The following is a 16,453-nucleotide window of genomic DNA, read 5'->3' on the forward strand; positions in this document are numbered from 1 at the left end:
TAAATACTGTTGCAAGAATGAAATATCAGAGGGTTGTACATGGTTTTCTGATTTCTTGTTGCCTGTGGGCCTTGTGTCTAGAGAGCAGCAGAGTTGGGTTTAACCTGGCAGAAGTGACTTCCTTGATGTGACACACTGACTTGTGGAGATGTGGAAGAGCCAGCCCAGTCCAAGAGCACTGGGAAGAGCAGGAACCAAAGTGGTCCAGGTCAGGAGGGGCCTGGGGTCAGGAGGGCAGTGCCAAAGGGGACCCAGGACTCAAAGCAGGTGCACGGTGACCCAGCAGCAGGGCAGCAGAAACAAGGACCTAGGGCCATGCCTACTGGGAGGAAATCTTGCCCAGTGGCTCTCAATCTGGGGAGCCTCTTAGGCAATCCCAGTACTGTAGAGATTCTCACTCAGCAATCTGGGGAGCAGTCCCAGCAGTGGTCTGCTGGGCGCCCTGCTGGGAGAGTGAAAGAGGCTGTGTGATCTTCCTCTTGTGTGCACTGAGTCAAGGATCCCTCAGCCCATCTCTCTTTCTGCACCCCACCCCTCAGGCTGCCCTCCCCAGCAAGATGGGTGCAGGCAATGCCATTCTGACTGGGCTCCACAGGCCTCAAGGGTGTCCTCAAGGTGACCCACTGGGAGGAAGAGGGGAACCTCAGGGTCCAGCTCTTGAGACAGGTGCCTAACCCAGTGATGGGTGTGGAAGAGACCTGCTTGGGGCATTTTCAGAACTCTGGTCAATTTCCAGCCCTCTCATTCATACGTGGCTGTAGAGGTTATAGGAGATTTTTCCCATGTAAAGTAAAATCCTGAGAAGTAGGTCCAGTTGTCCCCAGCTCACAGCTGTCCCAGGGTCACACAGTGGTGGGGGAGCTGGGGTTCACCCTGGCGCCTGTGCGCTGTGCTTCCGCCCTTCCAACCTTCTGAGGTTGAGTTAGAAAATAGGAAGGTACCCAGGCAGCCTCCCAACTCGGGGAGGCCTGGGCCCTACAGCAGGGTGGACCAGGAGGGCAGGGAAGAGAGCAGGAGAAGGTGCTGGAAAGAAGAAGGAGGTGAAGGCCAGCACAGGTTGGGGAAGTGCCTGCAAACTACATTGGGGGTGCTTCTTACCTTTCCTGGATCTTCATTTTATTTATTTGTTTGCTTATTTATTTATTTATTTTTATGAAATGGGGACAAATATACAGAATACAAAACTCAAATGACACAGAAGGGAGAACAATGAAAAGTGAGTCTCCTCCAGTTCCTCCCGTACCCCCTGTTGTTTTGAATCAAAATTAATACCCACTTACTACAACCAATTCAAACAATGCCAAGTGCAGAGCCTCCTCTTCCCTGTCCTTCTTGAACATTGGATGTGTCCTCAGACCCTTTCTCTGCCCATGACATAAACACACATGGACTTGAACCTTTTTTCTTACTGCACACTGTATCACAGATGTCGTCCTTGAGCTTAACAGGCACCAGGAGCACGCAGGTTCTCCATTCTCTTGAACAGCTGCACAGCAGTCTCCTGTAGGTGGCAAGTAATTTAAACACTCTCCTGTTGATGGATAGTCAAGTTATTTCCCATTTTTGCTGTTACAAACAATGCTGCACTCACTCCTTTTTCTCCTAAATGTTGTCTCTGAAAGTCCTCTTCAAACTATAAAAGTGAAATTTAACAAGGAAAAGATTCATTTTTTAAAAATGAACAGTGCATCCTACTTCTATGTCTCCACCCCAATGCCCACCTACCTAAGGGCCTGATGTTAATGGCCTGGGTTCCATGCTCATACAAACATACTACACACCCCCATCTTTGGAAGGGGAGAGGTGGGTTCTTTTGTTATTATGTATAAGGCCTTGGAAGTTGTCATTCCCATCCTTACAACAAGAAAAATGTGGACAAACTGAAAATCCATGACTTTCCTTGACTCATCAGAGAACTGAGGTCACAGAGCAAATAACTCCTCTGAAGCCTGGAGGCAAAGGTGCATCCAGAGAAAGGAGGCAACCGAGACCTGGTGCAAGATGCCAAAGAATTGGTAGGAACTGTTAAAGAGTAGTTTTGACAAGTGGCTGTAGGCTGAATAAGAAGCTATAAGGGGCTGGGCAGTAAAGGGGGGCCCACACTTTCATGGCTTTCCTCCAGGAACCACACTGTGTTTTCAGGGTGAGGACAAAAGACCCCCTCATGGGCTTGGCAAAGGGAAAAGAGTAGCCATTGTGAAACCCTCCATAACCTTCTCCCTAACAGGCCTATGTAAAGGAGAGGGGCTTCCCAGGGGGCTATTCAGCTTCTCTAAGCTGAAGGAAGGCACTCCACCCAGTCATCTCCAGCCTTCCTGTCTCACTTAAGAAAAAGAAAGATAGATAGAAAGATAAAAAGAAAAGGACAGTTAACCAGAAGAGAACTCCAAAATACAAAACTGGAAATGGTGGACCAGAAGGGACTAGGGTTTTGGAAGGCTTAACCCCACCCTGGGGGCACAGGCCCACAAAAGACTGAGACTGATTAGAAGCTTAGAAGATAAGGACACATTCTCTCCCTCCAGACTAACCCCATCACCACACTAATAAGCCTCCAGTAATAAGAACTGTGGATTAAAACTAAAAGAGCTACAAGACAAAGACTCTCTAAAGATCAGAACAAAGGGAAGCCACAAAGAAAAGAAGGGAAGAAAAAGTAAGCCCACTAGAGTAATATGAAGCCTCTGGTGCCTATAGTTACAAGAAATATTAAAACAGCCCAACTCTTAGCCAGATTAACATAAATCCTCACACTAAAAGCCTGTTTACCTCAGTACCTATTACCCTATACAATGTCAAACTTTCAACAGAAAATTATAAAGCCTGTTAAAAGCAAGAGGAAACAACGTCTGAGAGACAAAGCTATTGCCAGAACCAGTCACAGATGTTGGAATTATCACATAAAGATTATAAAATAAGATTGATTAATATGTTAAGAGTTCTAGTGAAAAAAGTAGACAAAATGCAAGAACAAGTGGTAATATAGCTGACAGGAAGAATTCCAAGAAAGAAATCCAAAGAATATGCTAGAAGTCAAAAACATTGCAAATTAAATGCAGAATTAAACATGTCTGAGTAAAGAGTCTGCAAGCTTTATTAGAAAATACTTGAGACAAAAATGAGACACAATATACCAAAACTTACAGGACACAGAGAAAGCAGTGCTAAGTAGGAAATTTATTGCTACAATGCATACATTAAAAAAGAAGAAAGCTCTCAAATCAATAACCTAACTTTATATTTTAAGGAACTAGAAAAAGAAGAATAAACTAACCCAGAGCCAGTAGAAGGAAAGAAGCAATAAAGCTTAGTGGAGATAAATACAATAGAGAAGAGAAAAAAAAAAAAACAGGAAAAAGTCATCAAAACCAAAGTTGATTTTTTGAAAAGCTCAACTAAATTGACACACCTTTAGCTTAAACTGAGAACAAAAGAGAGAAGACTCAAAGTACTGAAATCAGAAATATAAGTGGGGATATCACTACCAATTTTATAAAAATAAAAAAGATAATAAGAGAATGCTATGAACATTTATATATCAACCAATTGCATAATCTAGATGAAATGGACAAATTCCTAGAAATGTACATCTATCAAAATGAATCACGAAGAAAAAGAAAATCTGAATAGACCTATAACTAGTAAGGAGACTAAGTCAAGTCAGTAATAAAAAAAAAAAATCTCTCAGTAAAGAAAAGCCTGGGACAAGATGGCTTAACTGGTGAATTCCATCAAACATTCAAGGAGGATTTAAAACTAATCATGCTGAAACTCTTCCAAAATATTGAAGAGGTGGGAATAGTTCCTAACTGATTCCATGAGACCAGCACTACCCTGATACCAAAGCCAGAAAAGAAACTAAAAGAAAACTACATACCAATATTTCTTATGAATATATAGATACAAAAATTCTCAACAAAATACTAGCAAACTGAATTCAGCAGCATAGTAAAAGGATTATACACCAAGACCAAGTGAGTTTTATTCCTGAAGTGCAAGGATGGTTCAATATACAAAAAACAAACTATGTAATACATGCCATTAATAAGATGAAGGAAAAAAACACATGAGCATCTCAACTGATGCAGAAAAGGCATTTTACAATATCCAACACCCTTTTGTGATAAAAATACTCAATAAACTAGGAATAGAAGGAAATATCCTCAACACGACAAAGGGAATTAAAAACTCACAGCTAACATTACAATGGTAAAAAGACTGAAACTTTCCCCTAAGATCAGACATAAGACAAGGATGCCCACTTTCACCCTTATATTCAACACAGTATTGGAAGTTTTAGCAGAGCAATTAGGCAAGAAAATGAAATAAAGTACATCCCAACTGGAAAGTAGAATTTTTTCTGTTTGCAGACAACATGATTTTAAAAATAGAAAATTCTAAAGATACACAAGAAAACTGCTAGAGTTAATAAATTAATTCAGCCAAGTTGAAAGATACAAAATCAACAAATATCAGTTGAATTTCCATACACTAACAATGAACAATCCAAAAAGGAAATGAATAAAACAATTTCATTGCATAAAAAATAACATACTTGGGAATGAATTTAACCAAGGAGGCAAATTAATTGTACGTTGAAAACTATAAAGTATTGCTGAAAAAAATTTAAGACATAAATAAGTAGAAAGATAACTTGTGTTTATGGATTGGAAGATTTAATATTGCTAAAATGACAATACTATCTAAAGCAATCTAGAGATTCAATGCAATCCCTACAAAAATCCCAATAGATTCTCTTTTGCAGGAATAGAAAAACCTATCTTGAAATTCACATGGAATCTCAAGGGACTCAAAATAGCCAAAACAATCCTGAAAAAGAACAAAGTTGGAGAACTCACACTTCATAATTTGAAAACTTACTACAAAGCTACAGTAAACAAAACAGGTACTACTGACATAAGGACAGACATACAGAACAATGGAATATAATAGCGAGCCCAGAAATAAACCCTTACATATTTGGCGTACTTTGACAAGAATGTCAAAACTATTCAATGGAGAAAGGACCATTTTCTCCACAAAAGATTCTGGGAAAATTGGATGCGACATGCAAAAGTATGAAGGTGGATCCTTACCTTATACCATATACAAAAATTAATTCAAAATGGATCAAAGAGAATTGAGTCAAGATGGAGGAGTAGGAGGATGTAAAGTTCACCTTTCCCCACAAATGCATCAAGAATACACCTACAAGAGGGAGTTAAGATGGCAGAGGAATAGGAGGATGTGGGGTTCATCTCTCTCCACAGATGCATCACGAATATATCTATAGATGCAACAGTTCTCACAGAACACCAACTGAACACTGGCAGAAGACCTTGGACACTGGATCTTTATAGTCCTTTCTGACTATAAGGACTATAAAGATCCCTGCATAACTAGGTGGGATGAAAAAAAGAAGGGAGAAAGAGGAGGAGAGGAAGCAAGATGGGACCTGCACCCTGGGGAGGGGGAGCTGAAGCAGAGGAGAGATTCCCAAATTCAGGGAAACCCCCTCTCCAATGGGGAAACCTCTTCTCTGATGGGGAAATCAATTGGGACAGAAGGGAAGCATTTGAGGCTGTTGGAAGAGGGTGAAGTGGCTGATCTGTGGCAGACTGGACAGAGTGAGAACTACACAGATGGTCTGTACCATGGCCCTATGTGCCCTGGACTGGGACGTGTGTTCACAGGTGTGCAAGGGAGCTGGTAGCTGGAGCATGTGGACTGGAGAACAGACCCAGAGCAAGAACTGCTGTTGGCTGTGGGGAGACAGACGAGACGGGAGGGAGGAAATCCACAACAGGGAATGCCTACAGAGGAAGACCGGACTGCCACAGAAGCAGGGCACTACTGCTGAGTCACACGCAGGGGGAGGAGCCACTATTGTAACCTCTCTCTCCCCACATGCCAGTGCTGGCCGATGACAATAAAAGAAGCCTGATCAGGGCTGACTCTTGCGTGCCAGCTGCTGAGCAATAAAAAAAGCCCCCATCAGAGGTGGCCCTCACATGCTGGCTGCGGGGAAATAGGAAAAGCCATCTCAGGGCTGGCTCTCATGCGCCGGCCACCGGGAACCAGAAAAGCCCCTCACTATGGCCATATCTCTTGCACCCGTGGCTGCTGGCTTCCCTGCACAGTTGGCACTGCCTGGGCTCCCACAATCCAAGCAATCAGACCACCTCTTCACCCTGTCCTCACTGGGGCAGACCCAAGAGCTCCAAGGCAGCCTCAGGACCAGACTCCTATAGGTGGACCACACACAGAGGTGGGGATAAAAGCAAAGCTGAACCCCAGGGACGGGGTGACTAAGGAAGAAGACTGAAAACCTTTCCATCAGCTGCACTAGCTGCAGATTAAATCCACACAATCAGATAGGTAAACCCTGCATCTGTGGAATACCTGAGTAGACAATGAGTGTTCCCACAAATGAAAACAGTCTGGTTCTGGCAGCTGTGGACTTTGGGGGTAGCACACACAGGAGTTGGGCCAGATCAGAGTCTCAGTGGTCCCCACAGGGCCCACAGCAAGTCCAGAGACCAGCCCAGAGACAGAGGAGGACCTCTTGCAGAGGCAGAGGTGGGCTGTGGCTCAGGGTGTGTGCAAGGACACTTACAGCTGAGACCTCAGGGAAACATAATTATTGCTATTAATTTTATTATGTTTTGATTCATTCTGTTGTTGGTTCTGCCTTGTTTTTTGTTTTTTAGTATTTTTTTTTTACTTAGTATTTTGGGATCTTCTTGTTTTAGAACACCTTTTTTATTTTTATTTTTATATATTTCTATTTTTACTTTTCTTTTCTGTTGTTCTGTGTTCTTTTCGCTTACTTTGTCCTTCTTCTTTTTCCTGTATATATGTTTTTTTTATATTTCCATTTCTACTTTGCTTTTCTCTTGTTCTGTGTTTTTTCCCTTTTTTAAAAAATCATTTTTATTGGTTCCTTCTCTTTCTTTGCTTTATGCTTCAGTAGGCACACTGCTTTGGTTTTGTTTTTAGGTTTTCTGTTTTTGTTAGTTTTGATTCAAATTGTTTGATTTTGTTTCAGTGCTCTTCTGTTTGTCTGGTTGTTCTTTGGTTTTTGTTTTATTTGGTTCTGTTTTTGTTTCTTTTGCGTGTCTGTGTGTTTCCTTGTTTCTGTTTTTGGTTGTTTTGATTCTGTTTTTACCAGTTGTCTAGGTTTTTTTTTTTCTTTAATATGTTTTTATTTTATTTTTTTATATTTCTATTTCTACATTGCTTTTCTGTTGTTCTGTCTTCTTTCCCCTTTTTATTCTTTTTTTAAAATCATTTTTGTTGGTTTGTTCTGTTTCTTTGCTTCATTCTTCAGTTGGCACTCTGCTTGGATTTTGGTTTTTGGTTTTGTGATTTTGTTAGTTTTGTTTTTAATTGTTTAATTTCATTCTTGGGTTCTTTTGTTTGGTTGTTCTCTTGATTTTGTTTTATTTGGTTCTGTTTTTGTTTCTTTTGTGTGTATGTGTGTTTCCATGTTTCTGCTTTTGTTTGTTTGATTTTACTTTTTACCATTTGTCAAGGGTTTGGTTTGTCTGCTTTTGTTAATCCCCTTTATTGCTGGGATTAGTGACTTGTGAGGTCTTTGTTCCCTGACTGGAAGTAAAGCCTGAGGCTCTGGGGTGGGAGCACTAGGTCCAGGATGCTGGACCACTAGAGAATTCCTGGCCTCAGGGAAGATTGATCACCAAGAGCTCTCACGGAGGCCTCTATCTGAATCGAAGACCCAGCTCCACCCAGCTGCCTGCAGTTTCCAGAGCTGGATGCCTCACACCAAACAACAAACAACACAGGAACACAAACCCACCCATCAGCACACAAACTACCTAAAGTCATACTAAGTTCACACACACCCCAAAACACACCACCTGACACCACCCTGCTCATCAGAGGAAAAAGACTCAGCTCCACTCAACAGAACACAGGCACCAGCCCCTCCCATCAGGAAACCTATGCCAGACACTGGACCAACCTCACCACCAGGGGCAGAGAACAGAAACAAGAGGAGCTATGACCCTGCAGCCTAGGGAAAGGAAACCACAAACACAGTAAGTTAGAAAAAATGAGAAGACAGAGAAATATCTTGCAGACAAAGGAGCAAGATAAAAACCCACAAGACCAAATAATGAAGAGGAAATAGGTAAACTACTATGAAAAAGAATTCATAGTAATGATAGTAAAGATGATCCAAAATCTCTAAAACAGAATGCAGAAAATACAAGAAACACTTAACTAGGACCTAGAAGAACTAAAGAGCAAACAAACAGTAATGAACAACACAATAACTGAACTTAAAAGTACTCTAGAAGGGATCAATAGCAGAATAACTAAGGCAGAAGAATGGATAAGTAAGCTGGAAGATAAAATGGTGGAAATAACTGCCACAGAGCAGAATAAAGAAAAAAGAATGAAAAGAACTGAGGACAGTATCAGAGACCTAAGTGCACCAACATTTGAATTATAGGCATCCCAGAAGAAGAAGAAAGAAAGAAAGGGTCTGAGAAAATATTTGAAGAGATTAGAGTTGAAAACTTCCCCAACATGGGAAAGGAAATAGTCAATCAAGTCCAGAAAGTGCATAGAGACACATACAGGATAAACCCAAGGAGAAACACACCGAGACACATATTAATCAAACTAACAAAAATTAAACAGAAAGAAAAAATAAATAAAAGCAACAAGGGAAAAACAACAACTAACATACAACTAACATAGAAGAGAAAAGCAACAACATTCCCATAAGATAAACAGCTGATCTTTCAGCAGAAACTCTGCAGGCCAGAGGGGAGTGGCAGGATATATTTAAAGTGATGAAAGGGAAAAACCTACAAGCAAGATTACTCTACCCAGCAAGGATCTCATTCAGATTTGACAGAGAAACCAAAAGCTTTATAGACAAGCAATAGTTAAGAGAATTCAGCACCACCAAACCAGCTTTACAACAAATGCTAAAGGAACTTCTCTAGGCAGGAAACACAAGAGAAGGAAAAGACCTATAAAAACAAACCTAAAACAACTAGGAAAATGGCAATAGGAACATACATATCGAAAATTACCTTAAATGTAAATGGATTAAATGCTCCAACCAAAAGACACAGACTGGCTGAATGAATACAAAAACGAGTCCCATATGTATGCTGTCTACAGGAGAACAACTTCAGATCAAGGGACACATAAAGACTGAAAATGAGGAGATGGAATGGAAAAAGATATTCCATGCAAATGGAAATCAAAAGAAAGCTGGAATAGCAATACTCATATCAGACAAAATAGACTTTAAAATAAAGACTATTACAAGACACAAAGAAGAACACTAAATAATGATCAAGGGATCAATCCAAGAAGAAGATACAACAATTGTAAATATTTATGCACCCAACATGAGCACCTCAATACATAAGGCAAATGCTAACAGCCATAAAGGGGGAAATGGACAGTAACACAGTAATAGTAGGGGACTTTAACACCTCACTTTCACCAATGGACAGATCATACAAAATGAAAATCAGTAAGGAAACACAGGCTTTAAATGACACATTAAAGCAGATGGACTTAATTGATATTTATAGGACATTCCATCATAAAACAACAGAATACACTTTCTTCTCAAGTGCTCATGGAACATTCTCCAGGATAGATCACATGTTGGATCAGAAATCAAGCCTCAGTAAGTTTAAGAAACTTGAAATCATATGAAACGTCTTTTCCAACCACAATGCTGAGACTAAATATCAATTACAGGAAAAAAAAACCGTGAAAAATGAAAACACATGGAGGCTAAACAATATGCTACTAAACAACCAAGAGATCAGTGATGAAACCAAAGGGCAAATCAAAAAATGCCTAGAAACAAATGACAATGAAAACCCAATGACCCAAAACCTATGGGATGCAGCAAAAACGTTCTAAGAGAGAAGTTTATAACAATACAATCCTACCTCAAGAAATAAGAAAAATCTCAAATAAACAACCTAACCTTACACCTAAAGCAACTAGAGAAAGAAGAACAAAAAAAAAAAACCCCAAAGTTAGCAGACAGAAAGAAATCATAAAGATCAGATCAGAAATAAATGAAAGAGAAATGAAGGAAACAATACCAAAGATCAATAAAACTTAAAGCTGGTTATTTGAGAAGATAAACAAAATTGCTAAACCATTAGTGAGACTCATCAACATAAAAAGGGAGAAGACTCAGATCAACAGAATTAGAAATGAAAAAGGAGAAGTAACAACTGACACTGCAGAAATACAAAGGATTATGAGATATTACTGCAAGCAACTCTATGCCAATAAAATGTACAGCCTGGAAGAAATGGACAAATTCTTAGAAAAGTGCAACCTTCCAAGACTGAACCAGGAACAAATAGAAAATATGAACAGACCAATCATAAGCACTGAATTTAAAACTCTGATTAAAAATCTTCCAACAAACAAAAGCCCAGAGCCAGATGGCTCCACAGGCGAATTCAATCAAACATTTAGAGAAGAGCTAGCACCTACCCTTCTGAAACTCTTCCTAAATATAGCAGAGGAAGGAACACTCCAAAACTCATTCCACGAGGCCACCATCACCCTGATACCAAAACCAGACAAAGATATCAAAAAAAAAGAAAGAAAATTACAGGCCAATATCACATAGATGTAAAAATCCTCAACAAAATACTAGCAAACAGAATCCAAAACCACATTAAAAGGATCATACACCATGATCAAGTGGGATTTATCCCAGGAATGCAAGGATTCTTCAATATATGCAAATCAATCAATATGATACACCATACTAACAAATTGAGGGATAAAAACCGTATTATAATCTCAATAGATGAAGAAAAAGATTTCAACAAAATTCAACACCAGTTTATGACAAAAACTATCCAGGAAGTGGGCATAGAGTGAACCTACCTCAACATAATAAAAGCCATATATGACAAACCCACAGCAAACATCATTCTCAATGGTAAAAATATGAAAGCATTTCCTCCTAGATCAGGAACAATACAAGGGTACCCAGTCTCACCACTATTATTCAATATAGTTTTGGACGTTTTAGCCACAGCAGTCAGAGAAGAAAAAGAAAAGGAATCGAAACTGGAAAAGAAGTAAAACTGTCACTGTTTGCAGATGACATGATACTATACACAGAAAATCCTAAAGATGCCACCAGAAAACTACTAGAGCAAATCAATCAGTTTGCTAAAGTAGCAGGATACAAAATTAATGCACAGAAATCTCTTGCATTTCTATATACTAAGAACAAAATATCAGAAGGAGAAATTAAGGAAATGCTCCCATTTACTATTGCAAAAAAAGAATAAAATACCTAGGAATAAAGCTACCTAAGGGGGCAAAAGACCTCTATGCATAAAAGTATAAGACACTGATGAAACAAATCAAAGATGACACAAAAAGATGGAGAGATATACCATGTTCTTGGATTGGAAGAATCAGCATTGTGAAAATGACTTCATTACCCAAAGCAATCTACAGATTCAATGCAATTCCTATCAAATAACCAAGGGCGTTTTTCACAGAACTAGAACAAGAAATTTTTACAATTTGTATGGAAACACAAAAGACCGCAAATAGCCAAAGCAATCTTGAGAAAGAAAAACGGAGCTGGAGGAATCAGGCTCCCTGACTTCAGACTATACGACAAAGCTACAGTAATCAAGACAGTATGGTACTGGCACAAGAACAGAAATATAGATCAATGGAACAGGATAGAAAGTCCAGAGATAAACCCACAGACCTATGGTCACATAATCTATGACAAAGGAGGCAAGAATATATGATGGACAAAAGACAGTCTCTTCAATAAGTGGTGCTAGGAAAACTGGACAGCTACATGTAAAAGAATGAAATTAGCACACTCCCTAACACCATACACAAAAATGTACTCAAAATGGATTAAAGAGCTAAATGTAAGGCTGGACACTATAAAACTCTTAGAGGAAAACACAGGCAGGACACTCTTTGATATAAATTGCAGCAATATCTTTTTCTATCCTTCTCCTAGCATAATGAAGTGAAAACAAAAATAAACAAATGAGACCTAATTAAACTTAAAAGCTTTTGTATAACAAAGGAAACCAGAAATAAAACAAAAAGGCAGCCCACCAAATGGGAGAAAATATTTGTGTACGAAGTGACTGACAAGGGATTAATCTCTAAAATATACAAAGAGCTCATGCAGCTCAATATCAAAAAAACAAACAACCAAATCAAAAAAATGGGTGGAAAATCTAAATAGACGTTTCTCCAAAGAAGACATACAAATGACCAAGAGACACAGGAAAAGATGCTCAGCATGACTAATTGCTAGAGAAATGCAAATCAAAACTACAATGATGTACCACTTCGCACTGGTTAGAATGGCCATCATCAAAAAATCTACAAACAATAAATGCTAAAGAGGTTGTGGAGAAAAGGAAACCCTCCTATACTCTTCATGGGAATGTAAATTGGTACAACCACTATGGAGAACAGTATGGAAGTTCCCTAAAAATCTAAAAACAAAGGTACCATATGATCCAGCAATTCCACTCCTGGACATATATCCAGAGAAAATCATAATTTGAAAAGATCATGAACCCCAATGTTCTTTGCAGCACTGTTTACAATAGCCAAGACATGGAGGCAACCTAAATGTCCATCAACAGAGGAATGGATAAAGAAGATGTGTTACATATACACAATGAAATATTGCTTAGCCATTAAAAAGAATGAAATAATATCATTCGTGCCAGCATGGATGGACCTAGAGGTTGTCGTGCTGAGTGAAGTAAGTCAGATATCACTTATATGTGGAATCTAAAAAAAGGAACAAATGAACTTATTTACAAAACAGAAATAGAGACACAGATGTAGAAAACAAACTTATGGTTGCAAGGGCGGAAAGTGTGGGAGGATAAGTTGGGAAACTGGGATTGACATGTACCCACTACCTTATATAAAACTGATACCTAATAAGGACCTACTGTATAGCACAGGAAACTCATCTCAATACTCTGTAATGACCTATGTGGGAAAAGAATCTAAAAAAGAGTGGATATATGTATATGTATAACTGATTCACTTTGCTGTACAGCGGAAACTAACAAAACATTTTAAATCAACTATACTCCAATAAAATTTTTTTTTTAAAAAGGGTCAAAGACCTACATGTAAGAACTAAAACTGTAAATATCTTAGAATAAAACATAGGGGAAATTCTTTATAACATTGGATTTGGTCATGATTTCTTAGATATGACACCAAAAGCACAGAAAAAATAGAAAAAAATAGATAACTTGGACTTCATCAAAATTCAAAATTTTAGTGCATCAAAGTACACTATCAAGAAAGTGAAAAGACAATCTACAGGATGCGAGAAAATATTTTCAACTCAAAATTTAACAACAAAAGACAGATAACTCAATTTTTAAAAGTGGCAAAAGACTTGAATAGACTTTTATCAAAGAAAATATACAAATGACTGATAAGTACATTAAAAGATGCCCACCATCACTAATCATCAGGGCAATGTAAATCAAAACCACAATGAGATATCACTTCACAATCATTGGGGTGGCTATGATATATATATTAGAAGGGAAATAACAAGTGTTGGTAAAGATGTGGAGAAATTGGAACCCTTGTGCATTGCTGGAATGTAAAATGATTTAGCCACTGTGGAAAACAGTTTGGCAGTTTCTCAAAAAATAACACAGAAATCCCATATGATCCAACAATTCTACTCCTAGTTATATGCCCAAAGGAAGTGAAAGCAAGGACTCAAACAAATATTTGTACACCATTGTTCATAGCAGCATTATTCACAGTAGTCAAACAGTAGAAACAACCCAAATGCTCATCAAGATGTGAACTGACTAGCAAAATGTGATATAAACATACAACAGAAAGTTATTCAACCTTAAAAAAGCAATGAATTCAGATACATGCTACAACATGGATGAATTTTGAAAACATTATGCAGTGAAATAAGGCAAATACAAAAGGAAAAATATTGTGAGTCCAATTATATGAGGTACGTAGAGCAAGCAACTTCTTAGAGACAGAAAGTAGAATAGAGGTTAACAGAGACTGGTTGGGGGGTGGGGAGGGCAGAATGGTGAGTTATTATGTAATGGGATAGTTTCTGTTTGAAATGATGAAAAAGTTCTGGAAATGCATAGTTTAATGGTTTGCCAACTGTGAATGTACTTGATGTCACTCAATTGTACACTGAAAAATGGCTGAAATGGTAAATTTTATGTTATGTATATTTTATAGCAATAAAAAAATTCAGTGAGTTTGAACATAAGTAACTAAACCTTCCCAATTTGAAACACAAAGAGAAAATTAACTGGAACAAAACCCAGAATAGAATATCTAAGACTTTGAGACATAGCAAAAGGTGTAGCATACATGTAATGGAATATCAGAAGGAGCAGACAGAGAATGGGGCATAAACGTATTGAAGAAATAATGGCTGAGAACTTTCCAAATTAATGACAGATCTGAGAAGTTCAGAGAATACCAAACAGGACAAATACCAAATACACACACACACACACACACACACACACACTGGATATATCATATTCAAACTGGGGAAACCAAAGACAAAGAGAGAAATCTGAAGAAAACCAGAGGTGATAGAAAGTGGACACCTTAACTACAGAGGATCAAGAATAAGAATTACAGTGAACTTCTCATTAGAAACCATGAAAGAAATGTTAAAATAATTTTGTTAGACAGAAGGAAATTAAATAGGTCAAATATCTGGATCTACATAAAGAAAGAGCATCAGAAAAGGAATAAATGGTGTTAGGGAGTGTTCTAATTTCATTCTTTTCCATGTAGTTGTCCAGTTCCCAGCACCACTTATTGAAGAGACTGTCTTTTCTCCATTGTATATTCTTGCCTCCTTTATCAAATATAAGGTGACAAAGATATGCACATGAGTTTATCTCTGGGCTTTCTATCCTGTTCCACTGATCTATATTTCTGTTTTTATGCCAGTACCATACTGTCTTGATTACTGTAGCTTTGTATTATAGTCTGAAGTCAGGGAGCCTGATTCCTCCAGCTCCCTTTTTCTTTCTCAAGATTGCTTTGGCTATTCAGGGTCTTTTGTGTTTCCATACAAAACACCATACACAAAAAAAAAAACCCTCAAAATGGATTAAAGACCTAAATGTAAGGCCAGATACTATAAAACTCTTAGAGGAAAACAGAGGCAGAACACTCTTTGACATCAATCACAGCAAGATCCTTTTTGACCCACCTCCTAGAGTAATGGAAATAAAAACAAAAATAAACAAATGGGACCTAATTAAACTTAAAGGCTTTTGCATAGCAAAGGAAACCATAAACAAGACAAAAAGACAACTCTCAGAATGGGAGAAAATATTTGCAAATGAAGCAACTGACAAGGGATTAATCTCCAAAACATACAAACAGTTCATGCAGCTCAATATCAAAAAAAACCAAACAACCCAATCATAAAATGGGTGGAAGACCTAAATAGACATTTCTTTAAAGAAAACATACAGATTACCAACAAACACATGATAGATGCTCAACATCAATAATCATTAGAGAAATGCAAATGAAAACCACAATGAGTTATCACCTCACACCAGTCAGAATGGCCATCATCAAAAAATCTACAAGCAATAAATGCTGGAGAGGGTGTGGAGAAAAGGGAACCCTCCTGCACTGTTGGTGGGAATGTAAATTGATACAGCTGCTATGGAGAACAGTATGGAGATTCCTTAAAAAACTAAAAATAGAACTACCATATGACCCAGCAATCCCACTACTGGGCATATACCCTGAGGAAACCATAATTCAAAAAGATACATGCACCCCAATGTTCATCGCAGCACTATCAACAACAGCCAGGACCTGGAAGCAACCTAATTGTCCATCAACAGAGGAATGAGTAAAGATGATGTGGTACATATATACAATGGAATATTACTCAGCCATAAAAAGGAACGAAATTGTACCATTTGCAGAGACGTGGATGGACCTAGAGACTGTCATACAGAGTGAAGTAAGTCAGAAAGAGAAAAACGAATATCATATAATATTGCTTATGTGTGGAATCTAGAAAAATGATACAGATGAACTTATTCACAAAGCAGAAATAGAGACACAGATGTAGAGAACAAATATATGGATACCATGGTGGGGGGGGATGAATTGGGAGATTGGAATTGACATATTTACACTGCTATGTATAAAATAGATAACTAATGAGAACCTACTGTATAGCACAGGGAGCACTACTCATGCTCTGTGGTGACCTAAATGGGAAGGAAATCCAAAAAAAAGGGGCTATATGTAAACGTATAGCTGATTCACTTTTCTGTACAGTGGAAACTAACGCAACATTGTAAAACAACTATACTCCAATAAAAACTAATTTTAAAAGAAAGAAAAGGAATAAATG

This window comes from Balaenoptera acutorostrata, chromosome 8 (genome assembly GCF_949987535.1).
Source record: "Balaenoptera acutorostrata chromosome 8, mBalAcu1.1, whole genome shotgun sequence".
In the NCBI taxonomy this organism is placed as follows: Eukaryota; Metazoa; Chordata; class Mammalia; order Artiodactyla; family Balaenopteridae; genus Balaenoptera; species Balaenoptera acutorostrata.